Below are 22,338 nucleotides of genomic sequence, written 5' to 3' on the forward strand. Positions count from 1 at the left end.
ATGAAGAGCTTTCAATGCAGAATTCAACTTATTCTCTTTCATTTCAGTAAATATTGTGTATGTACTCTGGGCATTATTACTGTATTAGGAATTTTGAAAGCTTCAAGAAGAGAAAAATGTCATATTTTCTGCTTTCAATAGTATTCTTCCTATAGATCCTAATGGAAAGTGGACCACAACATATGGAAAACTAGATAATAAAAAATATATTAGCATAAGATAAAGCTCCATTTGTGAGGCAGGAAAACTTAAGATTGAGATATTTGAGTCTCTGCCTACCAATGGAAAGGAAAAATGAGCCAGGTTTAGAAATCTACCCACCCAGGCCATGAAGTGGCTATTGGAACCTTACCTAGTTTCAAAAGTTGGCCACCCAACAGGCTGCCAAGCCATACTTGTAATCAACAGGGCCAAACTTATCTCAACCCTAATGCGTGTGAAGCCAACTATGTAGGCAGATAGGGCTACCAGCAATGTCTTCAAATCGTTCTAGCTACTTGGGTGCCAGGCAGACACTGGTATGTATAGATTCTATGAGATCTGTTTCTACACACTGGCGGAAAAGTAAGGAAAGTGAGGGAAAAAGAGAGCAGAATACAGAAAAGTATACCAGGAAGAACTAGATAGAACCCTTATCTAATCTATTTATTTATTATTCATTCACTCTATATATTTATTAAAAATCTGCCATATGCAGACTGGAGGCATGGCTCAAGTGGTAAAGTACCTGCCTCACAAAGTTAAGTCCTGAGCTCAAACCCCAGTACAGACACACACACACACACACACACACACATAAAAAATATATGCCATATGTCAGGGACTGTGTTAGACATGAAAAAGTTAAAAGAAGAATAAAACGTCCTTGGTGTGTTGACTGTGTATTATATAAACAAAAAATAGTAGCAGTGGTAAGTCCATAATAAAAAAGTGTTTTTAGAAAACATGCTTTAAAATGGTTATTGCTTCTAAACTCTTTAGCAGGGGTTGGCCAGGTAGTTTATTAAATGTCTTCAAAGTCTACTTTTACTTCTTACTATGTCTTCATTTAATTGACGTGTTTGTCAGTTAATATGGTTTATTTTATGCTTTATTTTCATATGCCTTTTCCTGAGGTTGATCTGGGACATTTTGCAAGACTCCTACATATGAACCCTACTATTAGGAAAGAAATTGAGACACATTCTCTGAATCTGTTTTAGAAAAAGGAGAAAGTTGGCAGGGCCATAGACTACAGAATATTTTGCAAGTGAAAATATTAACCCTCCCTTATCCCTGTCAAGTGTGAATTAGTATGACCCTTTTATACGGTCCATAATTATGTTCCACGATCCACTTATGATATCAAGGTATTGGACAGTCTTATCATAATTATAATTACTTTATGCTCTTTATCTATGGTAAAGGACTAGTTTTGTTGTATTTTGCAGTCCATCACAGAGTTCTTTTTTTTGAGGTGGAACTTGGCTGTGTTGCAAAGGCTGACCTTGAACTGGTAGTCCTCCTGCCTCAGCCCTGCTCAGAGCCATAGTTTTATAAAATACAATAAAAATGAATTACTAAGAAAGTGAAAGGAAAAAAGCAAAGACATACAAAATATAAGACTAAGTTTTTCTACTTAGGTTATAGAAAGATGTAAGAACATGCCACTCCTATCCTAACAAGAAAAATCCAGATAGTCCACAAAAATCATAACTTTTCTTCAATTTATCAGAGAGCTAAGGTCACAAAGAAAGCAAAGGAGCTTAATTTCAAAGTATCATAAGCCCTTCAAAGGGGAATTGAAACACACAAACTGTTTCACCTTTGATAGATCATGGAGGGGAAAGTGATTGCCACAGATGCAAATAAGAAGACATCACTTAAAAAAAAAATCAGTTTTCTAAAAGATAAAGTGTGGGCTAACATATAGTTGAGATAACTGAGAGCTCCAAATGCAAGAGGAGTTTTCATCCACTTGCAAGCCCTTCTCCACTAGTCCCTATCAGATACAAAAAGAAATTGAGTGGAGAAGACTAGATAGACCTTCTCTTCCCCTTATCTGTCATGTAAACAAAAAGAGGTGACTGCTGCCAAGGACAAGCTTAAAACACTGCCTGCTTCCTCAAATTTCTCATATGAAATAATATGATTAAATCACTGGGCTAAAGCAACAAGCCTCCTTATCCCCAGGGCCTCTGAGCAAAGAGTAGAAGCAACAGATTCTTTGGCTTCTGGAGGAGGATAGAAAATCCTTCCGTCCCCCAGGAGTCAGGCAAACTCATACTGCTTCTGGACAAAGTGTAGAAGCAAAAACCGTCTTAACTCCAAGAGAAGGTCAGTAAACTCTCTTGGGTCCAGGATGTTGAACCAATATAAAACAAAATTCAGCTACCTTGGGGAAGGGACAGAAAAATCCCTTCTGTCCAAGAACCACCAGAGATATATGGCAGAGTTCAACTGCCACAGATGGGAGGGGAAGGCTTACATCTTACTACATCTTCTCTAAGAGCAGGCATCCAGACATCAAGAGCGGAAGACCAAGAACCACCCTGGTTTTCTGGCCTTACATCACATTAACCTGATACTAAGTATAAGGAAATAACAGCAGTCTGCCATTGGGGAAGGTGTAGGTATACAGTGACTGCTAAAAGCTGAACATAGAGTAGAAACACTGAGAATGGTTTTCCAGCACCATACTACAGTAAACCCCCATGCTAAGCACAGGTAACAGCAGCTCATACTGAAAGGATATAAAGTCTGTGGTATAATTAGGGAGAAAATAGCAACAACAATGCCAGTATCCACTTCAACTGTGATAGCCTCATAGACATGGCCTTACAGAAGGAATTTGTCCTCACAATAACAGATATCCAGTCAAAACTTACAATACACATACAGAGAGAATAGAAAAGATGATGGGAGGGAGGAAGAGAGGAAAAAAGGAAAAAGGATAATTTATTTTTTAAAGATAAAACAATTGACAGAGCCATACTTAGTGATGGTAGAGATGTTGCACTTATCAGACAGAAACTTCAAAATAACTATATGTAATATGTTTAAGTATCTAGTAGGAAAGGTAAACAGCATGGATGAAGAGATGGAAGACACTGGTAGAAATAGAAAACAAAACAAAAACAGTATTAGGAATGACAAATGCCTCCTACAGGCTTTAGATCCTGCTGAAAAAATAGTTAACTACTTACAGGTCAATAGAAATTTACGCAAAAGAAAACAGAAGAGTGAAAAATATGTACACACTATTCAAGTAGTATATGATGATACCAGATGATCTAACAAATATGTTATCAGAACCATAGAAGACAGAATGAATGAAGAAGCAATATTTAAAGAGGCAGTGGCCAAGAATTATACAAAATTCTTAATAGACATCAAAATACAGATTCAAAGAGCTCTGAGACTCTCGAGGGTAAAAGACTACACGCACATACATGCACACACACTCGGAGCATATGTAGACCCCTTATAGTCAAACTGCATTGAAAGGCCTGAGGAAAAAGAAAAATATTTCATAAGGAAGGACAAAAATTAGAACTGAAAAGGAAAATTTGTCAGCTGAAGAGATAGTGTTCAAAATTGAGGGCAAAATATATTTTTAGACAAGCAGATCTACAGTATGAAAAATTTAAAAAGTTCTCCAGACAGAAGGAATGACTCCCAGTGAAAATCTGGTTCTTCACAAAAATAAAGAGCTTGAAAGTAGTAGAATATAAGAGAAAATAAAACTATTTTTCTTAATGACTATAAAAATAATTAACTATGTATAGCAAAACAGTAATAAATGATAGTAGTTTAAAGAAGAGATGGAGGAAATAAAAGTTTATTATGATACAGTTTTTATACTATACATGAAGTGGTATAATATTTGAAGGTAGTTAAAGATGCAAACTCTAGAACTGCTGCTAGAAAATAAAGGAGGCATGACTAGTTGTGGTTGTGGAGATAAAGTAGGGTCATAAAAAATAATTCTAAAGAAGACAGGAAGAAAAAGGTAATAAGTAATAGGTGAGTCAAATACAACACAGTTAGAGAAGTGATAGACTAATTTATTTTTTAAATTTTTTTGTGGTGCTGAGGGTCAAACATAGGGCCTTGTGCATTCTAAGCAAGCATCCTACCACTGACCTATACCCCATGTCTCAAGAGGATAGATTTAAGCTCAATCATATGAATAATTATATAAGTAATTAAAAGAGATTGCAGATTGGATTAAAAAATCAAGATTCAACCATATGCTACCCTCAAGAAACAGACTTTAAATTCATTTACATCGGTAAGTTAAAATAAAGTAAACACACACACACATATCATGGAAACAACAAAACTTAACCAAGAAATTACACAAAAATAAAGCTTCAAAACAATATCACCCATGAACATAGGCACAAACATTCTTACCAATACTTTGGTAAATTAAATCCAAAATATATAAAAAGGATTATACATTGCTTTATCCCAGGAAAGCAAAGTTGTGGTATGTTTGAAAAATCAATCAGTGTAATGGTTTTAGCAGAACGCGGTTTGGATATGAAGTGTGCCCCCAAAAGGCTCATGTGCTGGTGGCTTGCTCTCCAGTTGGTGGCAGTACTGAGGGATGATTGAATCAGGAGGGTACTAACTTTGTCAGTGCACTGACTCAGTGATGAGTTCATCCTGAATGGGCTACATTGAGAGGTAGGGCCTGGTTGAAGGAAGTAGGTCACTGGGATCATATATTTAAAGGGTTTGCCTTGTCCCTGGACCCTTTCTCCTCTCTCTCCCCCCACCCCCGTCTTATCCACTGTGAGGTTAAGCCACTTTGTTCTACCACGTGGTCCTTGCTATGATGCCTTGCGTCACCATGCCAAGGCCCACAAGCCACAGAGCCAAGTGACCATGGACTGAAACCTCTGAAACCATGAGCCAAATAAATCCTTCCCCCCCGGAAGTTACTTATGTCAGGTGTTCTGTCATAGCCACAAAAAGCTGACTGATGCAGAAAAAAAAAAAAAAAAAAAAAATATATATATATATATATATATATATATATATATCCTAATAGATAAAATGTATTTGACAAATACTCATAAAAATGATCTGTGAAAACATGCAAGAAACATGGCAAACTTAATGGTGAAAGACTGACTGTTTTCCACTTAAGATTAGGAGAAGGCAAAAATGTCCACTCCTACCATTTCTGGTCAGTATTACTAGAAATTGTAGTAAGATTAGCACAAAAAAGAAGTAAAACACATTCAATTATAGGCTCACGCCTATAATCCTAGCTACTTAGGAGGCAGAAATCAGGAGGATTGCAGTTCGAAGCCAGCCCAGGCAAATAGTTCTTGAGACCCTATATCGAAAAAACCCATCACAAAAAAAGGCTGGTGGAGTGGCTCAAGGTGTAGCACCTGAGTTCAAGCCCCAGTACTGCAAAAAAAAAAAAAAAAGAAGATGTTAAAAGTGTTTGTATTTTATAAGAAATAATCATCTACATAGAAAATTCCAAAGAATCTATGAAAAAGTCACTAGAACTAATAAACATAACAAGGCTGTAAAACACAAAACCAATGCATGAAATTAATTGTATTTCTGTGTGGTAGCAATGAATAATTGGAAATTAAAACATACATTTATAAGAGCATTCTTCAATAGAAAGTTTTTAAGGCTAAATCTAGCAAAATACTTATACCCGAAAACCTATAACATGCTAACCAGAGAGATAGACCTGGTTGCATTGATCAGAACTACTTAATAGTATGAAGATGTAAATTCTCCCAAAAGCATTAAAATTCTGGTCAAAAATCCAATGGGCTTTTTTGCTTGTTTGTTTGGTATTTATATGGAAAAGCACAGAAACTAGAAATGCCAGAACAGGGATGAAAAAGAACAAATTTGGAGGACTTTATTTCAAGATTTACTATATAGCTTCAATTTTCAGAACAGTGTAATGTTGGCATAAGGATAGACACAACTCAATGGCAGAAAATGCTGATCCAGAAATAGACCCACAAATATAAAATCAACTGATTTTTCAGAACGATACCAGGATAATTCAGTAGAGAAAGGATAGTCATTTAAAAAAAATTTATGCCAGAACACTTGGATATCCATATGCGGAAAAAAAAAAAAAAAGACCTCTGCAGACGTGGTTTATAGCTACTCTGTTTATAATCACCAAAATTGAAAATAACTCAGAAGTTCATCAACTAAAAATAAATAAGTTTTGATACATCTATACCATGGACTACTACTATCAATATAAGGGAACGAACTTATTGATACACGCACCAACATGGATGAATCTTAAAAGCATTATGCAAAGTGAATGATGCCATGCATACAAAGCTACTGAAGATCTAGCAAAGGCATAATAAGGAGATAAATCAGAGGTTGGGGTTAGAGGTTCGGGGTTAGGGGAGAATAATGACTACAGAGAGGCACCTAAAAAGGTAGAATTTTAGTGTTGTGTAAATTATCCTATAGTAATCCTTACTTCTAAAAAATATATAAATCCATGTATTTATTTTTGGAATCAGTAGACATGAAATCACTCTGACAAATGAGATTTCTGAACGCTTAACTCTCTGCACTCCTCTCTTCCCTGACTGGTGACAGTGTACCAATAGGCCCAAGTTCAGTACTCAGGCATTGAGCCCTATTGGTACACCAACACAGGAGACATAAGAATAGATTGCAAGGGATGGAAAGAAATGACAGTGCCGGGTTAAAATTTATCATCAGTAGCCCTTTTTAAATTAAAAAGATGTTTTCCAAAGAAAAGAATTTTAAGAATAATTTTCATGCTAGATTTCTTTTGTCTGCTGGAAAGGACTCTCAGCTTAGAGGCAAGAGATTTGAACTTTATGTTGCTACTTATATCCATAGTCAATTTTTCATTGTTTCTTCTTCAACCCATTTTTCAAGTTGTGATATTTTTGTACAGTTTAGCCTGAGAAGCACTTTGAGTACTTTAATTTAATGAAATCCCTTTTTTAGACCACCACACCATGCTAGGCATTGTTGTTATGGTTACTGTGTTAAACATTCATATTATTATGGTTTCAAGACAAAACTCTCCAAATGTTTGTTTTGTCTTGGCTGCTACTCAGTGTTAATACCTCTTTGAACTGAATCATGGATCACAACCAGTATTTTAGCCTTCCAGTTTCTTTACATTTATGTAAAAATGTTTACTTTGCAAAACATTTTAGTCTGTTTACTTCATTTAAAGGTTCCTGTAATTTTGTGCGTTCAGGGAATTACATGATCACGTTCTCCATGTTATCATGGTTAAACTGGGTCTTGTTAATCGGCTATAAAGTGTGGATGTTGATGACATTCTGTTTTATTCCTCCTCTCACATAACTATTTCAGGATTCATAAAAACAGTTATACTATTTTATTAGCATGCATTTTTTTAAAAGACTCAGTTCCTAACATTGTATGCTATACAATTATGTAATGCTGTTGAGTGGTTTGAACCTTTTACTTCTCCATCTTGAACAGGTTTCCTTTTCTTGATTAATTTAGTGAAGATATTCTTACATTACACTGTAATAACAGAGTCAGGGTTCCTGTGGTCTCCTCTGAACTTAACATACTTATTTCTAGCCTACTCCCCAGGGTGCAGGACCTCTATGCTGACAAGCATCGAGTAGTAGCTGCTTTTGATTCTGACCATGTTTCTAACACATGCTGTCCTGAAACTTTCAGCCAGTCTTAGTATTTCTCACACTTCAAAATCTTGTCTTATTTAAAAACAGAGCAGTTATATAACCTGGATTTAAATCTCTTTTACCTTGGGTTATTAGGCTCCGTGTTTTCCATATAGAGAATATGGCCTGAAATAAGAACCCCCCAAGATAAGCAGATGCTTCCAGGAGATCACTTTTCTTGCTGAATTATTTTCTTCTTTGTGAATTTTCATTAAAATTACTTACAACTGCCACTGTCATCACTCAGAAATAACAATATCAGACAATGACAACAGCAGTGAACATCCCTTAGTTAAAATAAAGCATAGCTAAATTGTTAGTATATTTGTGGAAAAGCCAATATGGTTATGGTGGAAAGAGCAAATTCTTGCAGGTTAGAGAGACCTAGTATCAATTCTAGCGTAAGTTACTACTTTCCTGACGGTGGGAGATAATCATCATGTTTGAGTTTCAGCTCTGTTTTTGTGACGTGATCGTAGCAGTATAGTAGCAGGGCTCTCCCTGTAGGATGTTCTCAACTTAAAGTTTGTATGTGTCAACTTCCTGACTCAGTGCCTACAATATAATCAATAGATGGAAGCTGTAGCTACTTAAGCACACTATTTTATTTTTTGTTGTGATAAAGCCTATAATCCTAGCTACTCAGTAGGCAGAGATCAGGAGGATGAAGGTTCCAAGAGACCGATCTCGAAAAAATCCATCACAAAAAAGGGTTGGTGGTGTGGTTCAAGTTACAGACCCTAAGTTCAAATCCCAGTACCACCAAACAAAAAATTATGCTCAAACACACAGAATGTAAAACTTTGCTTCTTAATTTTTTTTTATTAAGACTATGGTTTTTATTAGGACTGGGGTTTGAACTCAGGGCTTCATGGTTGCAAAACAGGTGCTCTACTGCTAGAGTCATACTTCCCCTAGCTTAACAGTTTTTAAGTGCACAGTTCCATAGTGCTTTTGCACTACTGAAGATCGTGTTTTCTACCCAGTATCCGTTTTGGCCTGGATCAGAAGATCCTTAGTTATTTTATTTTATGTATATATGAAGATGTTTACAGGATTCTATGTATTTCTAAACTCAGTTGAGTCTCCAAAATAGTTTCAGAGTTATTATACCAACATAATTGCCAAAAAAATAAACAAAAAAAAAAGCGATGTTCAAGGAAAAGAACTACAGACAGTTCTTTTTATTCTTGGAGAGTATTCAGCTAAGGTTATATATTGTCAGAGTATGTATTAGTCAGTTTTGCCATCACTTTGACAAATACCTGAGAAAATCAACTTAACAAAGGAGACTTGGTTTCTGGCTTCAGAAGTTTCAGGTCAGGGTCACTGACTCCATTGTTTCAGGACATGTGGTAGGCAGAGTATCATGGAGGAAAGACATGGTAGAACAGAGGTGCTCACCTGATTGAGGCGAGGAAGCAGAGAGGGACCAAGGAAGGGGCCTAGGAAAAAATACAGCCCCCAAGAAGACATCCCCAGTGACTTCCAACTAGGTCTTATCTCTGGAAGTTTCCACTTCCCAATGATGCCAGCATCATTTAGGTCAGAGCTCTCGTGATCTAATCACCTGTTGGTAATTGGATGCACTAGCTAGGGACCAAAGCTTCAACACTTGAGCCTTTTGGAGAATTCAGAACCAAACCATAACAAAGTACATATTCAAAAGTAGTTGGAATCAATTCTTTATTTTCCAGTTACACTTACATTGTACATTATTTACATTGTCCCCATCGTCTCTCCTCCTAAACCCCCTCCCCCCTCCCACTTAAAGCAATTGCAAGAGGTTTCTTAGTTCTGTTTCATATGGGTATATGAAGTCCATCTACCATATACCGTCACCTTAATCTCGTTCATTCCCCCCCCAACTAGTACCCACCCCATGCACACATTGTACCTATTTTACAGTCCTGTTTTTCATTAATATTTATGTTTTCATGGTCACAGTATGCCCACTGTGGGTGTACTTTACTTTGGTCCATTCAACCCCTCCATTACTTTCCCTTACCCCTTTACCTCCCATCCCCCATTATTCAACAGCTTTCATTATACATCCTTATATCCTCTACCTTCCCATCTTACGTTATACGATATTACTGATGCTCGATCATTTTCTTTTCCTTTCCCTCTTTCCTTGAGTTCCATAGAGTAGTTCCACTGTTACAAACTTGTTCTACATCTGAGTTTGTATATGATCATGCTTGGTTTTGTGTATATGTTTATCTTTGGATCTGTCTTTTATGTATAAGAGAAAACATGTGGCCTTTGTGTTTCTGAGTCTGGCTTACTTCCGTTAACATCATGTCCTCCAGTTGTATACATTTACCTTCAAACCACATGTCATTATTCCTTAAGGCTGAGTAATACTCCATTGTGTATATATACCACAACTTCTTGATCCATTCATCAGATGTAGGGGACCTGGGTTGTTTTCAAAGCTTGGTTATTGTGAATAGTGCTGTGATGAACATTGGTGTACAGGTGTTTCTACTGTATCCTGTCTTACATTTCTTTGGGTAGATGCCCAGGAACAATATCACTGGATAGTAAGGCAGTTCTATCGTTAACTTTTTGAGGAGTCTCCATACAGCTTTCCGTAGTGGTTGTACTAATTTGCATTCCCACCAGCAGTGAATAAGGGTTCCTGTTTCACCACATCCTCAGCAGCATTTTGTTGTTATTGTTGCCCTTGATTATGGCCACTCTAACTGGGGTGAGATGAAATCTAACCAATTGTTTTCTTTGTGTAGCTATATATATTTTTTCTTCACATGCAGTTAAGGTAATAGGTCTTTAAACTTCTGTTTGTGTTCACTTCTTAACAGTTTGCTTTTTTCAAATTTTATTTTCTGAGTTTGTAAACCATGGTTCAAAATTCAAAACTATGAAAAGATATATCAAAGAAATGACACTCCCAACTCTGTCTTCCATTCTACTTTCTTCTTTTCCTTATGGATGTTCTCTCATGAGTTTCTGATTTATCCTTCCTATTTTTTTTTTTTACAAAAATAAGCAAAATACACAAAGAATGTGTATACAGTTCCTCTGTTTCTTACCCAAAAGATAGCATAGTAGTATGTATTCTTTGGCACTGCTTCTGTGGTATCCTATAGATTATTATATGTAGTAGTCTTATTATCATTTTTAAAGAAATTCTGCTATTTTGGCTTGTACAACTCTTCCAAGAGTTATTTAAAGAAATTTTAAATCTGTAGCTAGAAGGACCTTTCTGTTTTCTGCTGATATTAATTTCTAGTTTTATTTCATTATAGTAAGAAAATACTGTTTGTATTATTTCTACTAGAAGGAACTTCTTTGAGTTTGTTTTTCTTTGTGATCTGACATATGTTCAATTTCATTACTGACCCTTGTATGCTTCAGTGGAATTTATATTTTCTGTAATCCAGTGCAACACATATGTACACACAAATGCACACATGCAGATAAAAGATACAAACTGTATCTTACAAATTATATTTAGGTCTTCTGTACCTTTCTTATATTTGATGTATTTCAGACAGAATACTGCATTAAAGTCTCTTACTACTGTGTTTTTATTTTGTCTTGTATATCTTGTAGCTTTTGTTTAATGAAGGTGTGGCCTTTAGGATTTGTATTTCTTTATTTTACTTAATTCTTTCTTGCCTGAATCATGATCACAACTCCCAATCTTGTATTATTTGATGTGTCTAATAGTTAGCCTTTTGGTTTCAGTTTCTCTCTCTCTCTCTCCCTCCCTCCCTCTGTCCCCCCCCAAACTCCCTCCCTCTTCCTCCTTTCATCCCTTCCCCCCACCACTCACTGGGGATTAAACTCAGCCCTTGCACTAGGCAAATGCTCTACTATTTGAGCTACATTCCTGTCTTTTTGCTTTTAGTTTGTTTTTCACATAGGGTCTCACACTTTTGCCTGGGTGGCTTCAGACCACAGTTCCCCTACCCCTGCCTTCCAAGTAGCTGGGACTACCGTACCTAGCTTGTTTTTGAGATAAGGTCTCCCTAACTTTTGGCTGGGGTGGCCTCAAACCTCTGTTTACCTGTCTCCACCTCCCAAGTAGCTGGGATTTTAGGCGTGCACCACCAGGCCTAAAATCTTGTATACAGCAGAGTTTGGTTTAGATTTATGAACAACCTAAAAATCTTTTAATGTGTTAGTTAAGCACCTTTCAGTTATTGGTATACCAAAGTACTTGGCATCCACTGTTTTGTTTTTTAAGAACTTACTGTGTTCCTTTTTCTACGTATTTGGCATTTAGGAAAATTTGTCTTTTTGTTATAAGTAGGGATTGGCAAACTTTTTCTATAAAAGTCCAGAGAGTAAATATTTGAGGCTTTGTGAACCATACAGTCTCTGTTGCAGCTTCTTACTCTATCGCTGTAAACAATATAACTGCATCAGTATGTTTATGAAGTAGACAAAACTACAGAAGCTATAGCTAATATGTAAACAAATGGGTGTGGCTGCTTTCCAATATTCTTTTACTTCCAGTTAATAGGTTGAGAGTTTGATTTGGCCTCTGGACTGTAGTTTGACAACCATTTCTCCTTTCCGTCTTTCCTTTTTTATTTTCCTCCTCTTCCATAAAAAAAAGGGGATCTAAGAATTTGGCTCATGTGGTAGAGCATCTACCTCACAAGCAAACTCCTCTACCACAAAAAAAAAAAATGTTGTATTTATACTTTATCAGAACAACAAACATATATAAACTGCTCTTCTACTTTTATACCTTTCTTTGTTTTGTTCTTACATCTAAAATTAGATGTGTTCGGTACTTCACTATCAGTCTTTATGAGAGTTCCAGGGCATCCCATTATGTCTTGATTGAATGAATCTTTACCTTTCCCAGATTCCTTAAGACGGACTCCAGAGTATTGAACCAAGTTCTTGCATATTTTCAAACATTTTTTTATAGTTTAGGCACTTGAAGAATAGTTGACCAGATATAAAGACCTTGGCTTACACTTTCTTTCCTGTAGTCTTGCTTTGTATGTTGCTATTGACAAATCTGACACCATTCTGATAGCCTTTGCTTTACAGATGATTTGGTTTTCTTTCCTGAAGGCCCAAAGGATTTTTTCCCTTTATCTTTAAACTGCCTCAGTTGATAATTCCTGGTCAGTTTCTTAAGATGTGAGTGAGTCTTTGTAGAAATGTATATATTTTTTTGTTTCTGGAATTTTTTCTTAAATGGTAGTTTGCCGTATTCTGTGTGTTTTGTTATTTTTCAAAAACTCTTAATTCTGTGTATTTTGTTATTTTTCAAAAACTCTTAATTCTGTGTATTTTGTACTTTGCCTAGGTTCTATAGCAACTTTTTCTTTCATAGAGTTTTTAGGTCTTCTATATTTTTTTTTTGTACTCTCTGGCTGTGTTTATTCCTGTCCTTATCACCCTTTATCATATTTTCAGTTCCATCTGTTCTCTCTTAGATAACTTAGATGTTCATTTCTGAATTATTTTGTCTTCTCCCTCTACCCATTTTTTTCCCTTTCTGATATATATCCTCTACTCTTTTGGTACTTTCATGTTATAACTTTTTATTTCTTATTTGGAGTAGTTTAAAAATTTGAAAGTGTTATTTAATTCAAGTCACAGTTTAGGGGGTGGGATCTAGTTTTACCAACTCAAATATTTTGATTCTTGAAGTAGTTTTAATATAGATGTTGCATATTACTTCCATGCATTTTTAAATGTTTTACCCTGAATCATTAATAGCAGGTGCAAGAGGTTTGGATGGTGTACTGATGTTTTTTTAGTTCAGGGTAATTTCTGTTAAGTGCATTTTACATAGTAGTGTTTTTTTCCAAGGTGGGTTGTTGGTGTGTCTTCTGCTTTTGTGACTCTTATTTGTTTCTATAGGATCTTTAATGCCTACTACTTGCCTCCTTCACCTGATCACTAAGACTCTTAGGGGCTGCCACCCCATGTCACCTCTATCACCTCAAAGACCCTTCCAGAGACAGCCACTTGTGATTCTAGGAACTATCCAGCCCCCCTTTTGATGCACTCCTAGCTCACTGCTTTGACTCATGTGTTCTCAACCCTGTTCATACTTTCTCTATTTTGTAGGGGTTCTTTCCTTTTATGGGTGACTGTCTATGTTCAACCATCATGTGGGCCCCATTGGTCTCTCCTCCTTTTGCTTCTCAGCCACTGCTTTTTCCTGTTCCAGTGTCAGCTCTAGAGTTAACTTGACTGATTTCTTTATTTACATGTGAATTGAAATTCACAGTATTCACCATCTGTTAGATTTTTTTTTCTTAATTCAGTAAGTTTTGTTTGAGGACTTCATTTGCTGTCCTTGGTTTTTGTTTTGTTTGTTTGTTTTGCAGTACTGGGGTTTGACTCAGGGCCTTGCACTTGCTTGGCAAGTGCTGTACCACTTGAACCAGGCCCACAGCCCTCTTTTTGTTCCATCTATAATATCTTTGGAGGATTGAGATGTTTACATATAAATAGCTGCCTGTATCCTGTGGTAATTTGTAAATCAATATTTTTATTTTTAAGTTACTGTTTTTTGTTGTTTAACACATAATATTGACTTTTGCTGTATATTTTTAATATATTCCCCATGTTTTCTTACACCATATGTAGAAAAAATAATTGGAGAGATAGTTACATATAATTATTTTGAAGAGCTCAAATGAAAAAATGCAATTAGACTTGTTCTCCATTCTTTAGTATTAAAGACTAGGAGGTTCAGAGAAGCATATTTAAAATCAGTACAGAACTTGATCCAAGATGGCAATAGGGTATGGAAGAGATAGCCTAAGGTCCATGACTCCAAACCCTCCCTGAGATGCTGGAGCCATACTTGGCGGAAAAAAAGCACTAACCAGAATCAAACCTTTGACTCCCTGAACCCCTAGCCCGTTGGAAAGCTTCCCCACAACACCTTACACTGAGAAAACTTGAGAGCTGCCACCACCACTGCAGCTGCCGCTGGCTCCAAACCTGCCTGGGAGACATTCTAGAAACCAAAGAGATGAATGCCAAGTGTTACTCAGAATTCCCCCAGCCACCACAGGGATAAACCAGCATAACCCCTGGGCAGACTGACACCCCCCCCAAAAAAAAAAACTGAACAAAAAACAGCAAACTGTAATCTAGCACAACAGCAGAGAGGGTGGGAACATTGAAAGTGCACCAGAGAAAGGGGGTGGGGCAAGGAGCTAATCTCAGCATGAACTATCAGTAAACAAACATTGGAAAGGCAGGAAGGCAGAGAGCAGGTGGGTGATAAACCACTTCTAGAAGCAGGACAGGTAGCAGATCACAGAGCTCATCTCCTGAGCCAGTGAGCAGCACCCAAAGTCAAATTGCCCTGCAAAATTGAAAAACAAACAGCAAACCATCCTAACACACTGACAGTGGGGGTGTGGGGGGGGGTGCCTGATGGAACACTGACCCTGCCCCAGAGAAAGAGGATGGGGAAAAGAAACTAGCCCCAGCATGGAAATTCCAGTACACAAGCACAGTGAAAAGCTTCCTCCAAAGCAAGACAATTAGTGGACTACAGGGCTGATCTTCTAAACCTGAGGGCAGCATTCAAACTTAAACTGCCACACCTCTCTGGGGGAGGAGTGGACCAAGCAGCTGCAGCTGAAGCATAATACATCTATCAGCTAAGGAAATCAATATCTGTGACCACCCTGCATGATCTGGCAAATATACCTCACCTCACAATTTCAATTTAGCTGGTAGACAGAAGAACAAAACACTATTCACAAGCCAGTCAACTGGTGAGACCACATCAAGCTTCTGCATATGTGCCAAAGGGCTGGATGCCAGAGGAGCAATTCCAGAACTTTAAGACTGAAATTCTATTGTTCCTGAAGCTGGTTTCCTTCCTTCCTTCCTTCCTTCCTTCCTTCCTCCCTCCCTCCCTCCCTCCTTTCCTCCTTCCTTTTTTGTTGTCCTGCTGATTTCTTTGTTTATTTGTTTTGTTATTGTGGGTTTTTCTCTTTTTATTTTTATTCCTATTTTTTACTTTCTTTCTTTACTGTCAACTTTACCATCATCGTCTTCTCATCCCTACTCTCACAACCTTCACTCTCCATGCTTCTCTCGTGCTAAAATCCATTCCTCCCATCCCCAATAACTCATTCTGCTCCTTCTCACCCACTCTTTTCCCCTTGCCCTCACCTTCCCTTCCCATTCTCCCCCAACCTGTCAACAGACTACACTTCCCTCCTACACACTACAGCCCACTGAAAAACTTACTATACCAACTTTACACGACTCCAAACCCCTGCCATCCCTAACACAAGCGTACTATACTACAACAGAAATACACCCAAACACACACAAGGACCACAAAAACCAGCACCCCTACACTGCTACCCCCCTCACACACCCCACTTCACACCTCCCCTTTAGTACCACCCTATCCAACTCCCCAAATTTCTATAGCTAGCCTTACACACATTAATCCCCCCAACTCCCAGTGCTTATAGATATTACCACCAAGGGGTCTTCTACATAACATATAAACTGCTGGTCAGGTATTAAACCAGTGAATTAGTTATAACTAAATTACACCCAGACCAATGACAGAAATAGCATACCAACCTAGCTAAAAACCCAAGACAGCCACAAAACAAAAATTAAATCAAGAGGAAGGAAACAGGTTATTAAAACCACCAAATAGCCTATCAAGAACATAGTTGCTCAGTACCAAGTGGAGCAATGGGAAGAAGAAAAGGGATGGAAACATTTTCCTGAAAAAATAACTTAATACAGGATTCAGAGGAAAATGAAGAAAACAGACACCCAGTTCTGGACTCCAACAAAACAAAGGTAAATGACACCAAGGAATCCAACTATGCCACTCTCAAAGAAGAAATCCTGCAAGTAATCAATGAGAATTTCATGGAGATGATAGTAGACATGGTTAATCAAAACATACAAGAGGTACTCAAGAAATTTCAAGACACCAAAAATAAATAATATGAGAAAACACAGAAACAAATAAATAAACACATAGGAGCCACACCAAAATGAAACAGAGAACACTACAAATAGATAAATGAATTAAAGATGAAAATAGACAATATTAAAGAGGAAGTGACCATGATATGGAGAAACCTCAGAAAAAAGAATGAAACAGAAACACAAAACACAATAGAAGGCCACTCCAGAAGGCTAGAACAAGCAGAAGACAGAATCTCAGAACTGAAAAATAAATAGGAATTAAAGGAAAAACTGAGAAACTGTCAGTCAACTCAAGACCTGTGAAAGGAATATGCAAAAACTCACCAACTCCATCAAAATACCAAACCTGAGAATCATGGACATTGAATAAGGAGAAGCAGAATTAGAGATAAGGGCAGAATAGTTTCTGCTGGGTAGCGAGGGGTAAGCGGGGGGATAAGGGAGGGAGCTGGGGGAGGTAAGGGAGGGGGTGGTGGGAAGTGGGGATAATGACCCAAACATTGTATACACATATGAATAAAGTAAAAATTAAAAATAAGTAAATCAATGAAGAAGGAGAAGAGGTCCAAGCAAAAGGATTCATAATATATTCAATAAAATAATAACAGAAAATTTTCCCAAATCTAGAAAGTTATGCTCTTTCAGGTATAGGAACCCTCCAGGAAACTAAACAAACTTGACCAAAATGGAACTATCCTGCAACATACTATCATTAAAACAACAAACACAGAGAACAGAAAGAATATTGAAGGCTGTAAAAGAGAAAAAAAAATAACATATAAAGGTAAACCCATCAAAATCACAGCAAATTTCTCGCCAGAATCCTTAAAATCAAGAAGGGCATGTAGTGAGGTCTTCCAGGCACTGAATGAAAATAACTTCAGCCATAGGATACTCTACCCAGCAAAACAATCATTCAAAATAGATGGAGCAATAAAAGTCTTCCATGATAAGCAGAAACTAAAACAATATATGACCACCAAACCATCACCACAAAACATTCTCCAAGGAATTCTGCACAGAGGAAATGAAGCAAACAAAGCTATGAGAGGACAGGCAGTACCAAACCACAGGAGAAGAAAAGACAAGGAATCAGAGAGTACCATTGGTTCAGCACCACACAATCAAACTCTGAAATAACAAAAACAATTAAATGACAGGAATCACCACATACCTATCAATACTAACACTGAATGTTACCAGACTTAACTTTCCCATCAAAAGACACCATGTGGCAAACTGCATTAAAAAGGAAGATCCAACAATCTGTTGTTTACAGGAGACCTACCTCATTCACAGAAACAAACACTGGCTTTGGGTGAAAAGCTGGAAGAAGATTTACCAAGCCAGTGGCCCCCCAAAAACAGGCAGGAGTAGCAATACTTATCTCAGGCAAAGTAAACTTCAAATGTACATTGATCAAACGAGATAAAGAAGGACACTCCATACTAATAAAAGGGAAATACACCAAAAGGAAATAACAATTATTAACCTATATGCACCCAATCTCAGTGTACCCAATTTCATCAAACATACTTCAAAGGACTTAAAAGCACATATAGACTCCAATACATGGTAATGGGAGATTTTAATACCCCACCATCACCCATAGGTAGGTCATCTAAACAAAAAAATCAACAAAGAAATTCTAGAACTAAATCACACCATAGATCAAATACACCTAGCTAATGTCCACAGAATATTTCATCCAACATTCACACAATATACATTATTCTTAGCAGCCTATGGAACTTTCTCTAAATTGATCATATCTTAGGGCACAAACCTAGTCACAGCAAATATAAGAAAACAGAAATAATCCCATGCATTCTATTTGATCACAATGCATTAAAACTGGAACTCAACAACAAAAACAATAGTAGAAAACATGCAAACAATTGGAAGCTAAGCAACACATTGCTCAATGATCAGTGGGTCATTGATGAAATAAAAGAGGAAATTAAAAGGTTCCTGGAAGTTAATGAAAATGAAAATATGACCTACCAGAACCTATGGGACACAGCAAAGGCAGTCCTAAGAGGAAAGTTTATAGCTGTGAATGCATATATTAGAAGGACAGAAAGATCTCAAACAATCTAATGCTACATCCCAAACTCATAGAAAAACAAGAACAAGCAAATCCCAAAACAAGCAGAAGGAGAGAAATAATAAAATAAGGGCTAAAATTAATGAAATAGAGAATTTTAAAAAAACGCACAAAGAATCAACTAAGCAAAAAACTGATTTTCTGAAAAAATAATCAAGATTGACAGACCTTTGGCAAGTCTGACTAAAATGAGGAGAGAAAAAACCCAAATCAGAAACATCAGAAATGCAAAAGGGGAGATAACAAACACCATGGAAATCCACGGAATCAATGAAGCCAGTATTACACTCATCCTAAAACAGGACAAAGACATGTCCAAAAAGGAGAACTAGGCCAATCTCCTTAATGATCATTGATGCAAAAATCCTCAATAATGGCAAACCGAATCCAACAACATATCACAAAGATCATTCACCACAACCAAGTCAACTTCATCCCAGGGATGCAGGGGTGTAATACAGCACATTAGTAGAAGCAAGATAAAAACCACTTGATCATCTCAATAGATGCCAAAAAAGCCTTTGATAAGATTCAACACCACTTCATGATAAAAGCTCTAAGAAAACTATTCAGGAATGTACCTCAACATTGTAACAGCTATATATGACAAGCCTATAGCCAACATCATACTTAATGGGGAAAAACTGAAACCGTTTCCCCTAAAATCAGGAACGAGACAAGGGTGTCCACTCTTCTTACTCCTATTTAACATAGTACTGGAATTCCTAGACAGAGCAATAAGGCAAGAAGAAGAAATAAAAGGAATACAAATAGGTATAGAAACTGTCAAAATATGCCTATTTGCAGACGACATGATCCTATACCTCAAAGACCAAAAAAAAATCTACCCAAAAACTCCTAGACACTATAAACAGCTTCAGCAATGTGGCAGGATACACAATCAACATATAAAAATCACTAGCTTTTCTATACATCAACAATGAACAAATTGAGAAAGAATATAGGAAAACAATTCCATTACAATAGCTTCAAAAAATCAAATACCTAAGAGTAAATTTAACAAAGGATGTGAATATCCTCTATATGAGAACTACAAACCTCTGAAGAAAGAGATTGAGGAAGACTACAGAATGTGGAAAGATCTTCCTTGCTCATGGATTGGTAGAATCGACATAGTAAAAATGGCTATATTACCAAAAGCTATCTACATATTCAACGCACTTCCCATGCAAATCCCAATGACATTCACTACAGAGATTAAAAATCTACCCTAAAGTTCGTTTGGAAACACAAGAGACTGTGAATAGCCAAGGCAATCCTGAGCAAAAGAGCGGTGCTGGGTCACAATCCCTGACTTCAAACTATACTATAGAGCCATAGCAATAAAAACAGCATGGTACTGGCACAAAAACAGATCTGAAGACCATTGAAACAGAATGGAGGACCCGGATATGAATCCACACAGCTATGCCCACCTTATTTTTGACAAATGTGCCAAAAACATATGATGGAAAATAGCCTCTTTAACAAATGTTGCTGGGAAAGATGGTTATCTGCCTGCAGAAAATTGAAACTAGATGCATGTTTATCACCCTGTACTAGTATCAACTCGTAATGGATCAAGGACCTTAATATCAGACCTGAAACCCTGAAGCTAGTACAGAAAAGAGCAGGGAATACTCTGGAAGTAACAGGTATATGCAAGGACTTCCTCAGTAGAACCCCAGCAGCTCAGCAACTAAGAGAAATGATGAACAAATGGGACTACATGAAATTTAAAAGCTTCTGCACAACAAAAGAAGTGGTCTCTAAACTGAAGAGACCACCCACAGAGTGGGAGAAAATACATGCTAGCTGTACATTAGACAAAGTACTGATAACCAGAATATATAGGGAGCTCAAAAAACTAAACTCCCCCAAAACCAATGAACCAATAAAGAAATGGGCAACTGAACTAAACAGAACTTTCTCAAAAGAAGAAATTCAAATGGCAAAAAACACATGAAAAAATGCTCACCATCTCTAGCAATAAAGGAAATGCAAATCAAAACCACACTAAGATTCCACCTCACCTCTGTTAGAGTAGCTATCATCAAAAACACCACCAACAACAAATGTCGGCAAGGATGTGGGGGAAAAGGAACCCTCATACACTGCTGGTGGGAATGCAAGCTAGTGGAACTACTCTGGAAAACAATATGGAGGCTACTTAAAAATCTAAACATAGATCTGCCATATGATCCAGCAATCCCACTCCTAGGAATATACCCAAAGGAGTGCAACTCAGGTTACTCCATAGTCACCTGCACACCAATGTTTTTTGCTGTACTATTCACAATAGCCAAGTTACGGAAACAGCCAAGATGCCCCACTACTGATGAATGGATTAAGAAAATGTGGTATTTATACACAATGGAATTTTACTCGGCTATGAAGAAGAATGAAATCTTGTCATTTGCAAGTAAATGGATGGAACTGGATAACATCATCTTAAGTGAAGTTAGCCATGCTCAGAAGGCCAAAAATCGTATGTTCTCCCTCATATGTGGACTTTAGACCTAAACAAATGCAGTAATATTATTGGACATGGGTCACATACTAAGGAGAGAATACATACAGGAGGAACAGAGAAAGGTAGGAAACCCAAAACTTGAAAGTGTTTGATGTGCCCACTGTAGAGGAGCTAATATAGTAACCTTAAAACAACAGAGGTCACTATGGGAAGTGACCAGAAAGTAGTGAAGAGGTCTGGTAGAGATGAATCAGTTTGGGTTGTAATACACATGTGCATGGAAGCAATGCTGGGAATCTCTGTGTATAGCTGTCCTTATCTCAAACTAGCAAAAATGCTATGTCTTTCTTATTGTTGCTTATGTCATCTCTTCAACAAAATTGGAGAAGAGGCACAATAGGTTCTGTCTGGAAGTGAGGGCTAGTGGCAGGGGGGAGGAAGGGGACAGGGGGCAATGGGGACAGGTGGTCCAAACAATGTATGCACATATGAATAAATAAATTTTAAAAAATAAAATCAGTACAAAGTAGGGCTGGGTGTGGTGGTACATACCTGTAATCTCAGCTGCTTAGGAGGTAGAACATCATGTTCTGAGACTGGCCTCAGGCAAAAAAAATAAGACCCTATTTGAAAAATAACTATAGTGGAAAAGGTGTGGAGCCATTGCTCAAGTGAGTACCTGCCTAGCAAGTGTGAAGCCCTGAGTTCTGTCCTTGGTATTGCCAAAACATTAGTACAAAGTGGATTTCCCAGAGACTAAAGCTGCCTAGAGATGAGGTAGGTTTACTATAGGGTTTTTAAGTCTTCAAATACAGAGTAGAAACATTTCATATAATGAAGTTGATCTTCTAATGATGAGGATGTTTAAAGAATAATCTTTAAGGTGCCAACTATGAGGTGTTGCAAAATATGGGCTGGACCACAGATTCAGGCATAGCTAAGTCAGCTGCTGACTGGTTTATTGAGGAATATCTTTACATTATGTCATGAGATGTTGGACATCACCTGTGCTAGACATGGAACTAGTTCCCTTTTTTTTTTTTTTAGTGACCACAAGGATGCATTGGGCATAGACAGAATTACCATAATAATTAAGCAAAGAGCTAGCCAGAGCTAACCTATGTTGA

The 22,338-nt window shown here is 37.3% G+C and overlaps 1 protein-coding gene across 3 annotated transcripts in view; it reads left to right on the forward strand.

Moving 5' to 3' along the window:
* The window catches only part of LOC109694790 (DNA helicase MCM9), a 116,410-nt gene that overhangs the window by 69,821 nt on the left and 24,251 nt on the right, over nucleotides 1-22,338 (forward strand). The window lies entirely within an intron of this gene.

Source organism: Castor canadensis, chromosome 1 (assembly GCF_047511655.1).
Source record: "Castor canadensis chromosome 1, mCasCan1.hap1v2, whole genome shotgun sequence".
Lineage (NCBI taxonomy): Eukaryota > Metazoa > Chordata > Mammalia > Rodentia > Castoridae > Castor > Castor canadensis.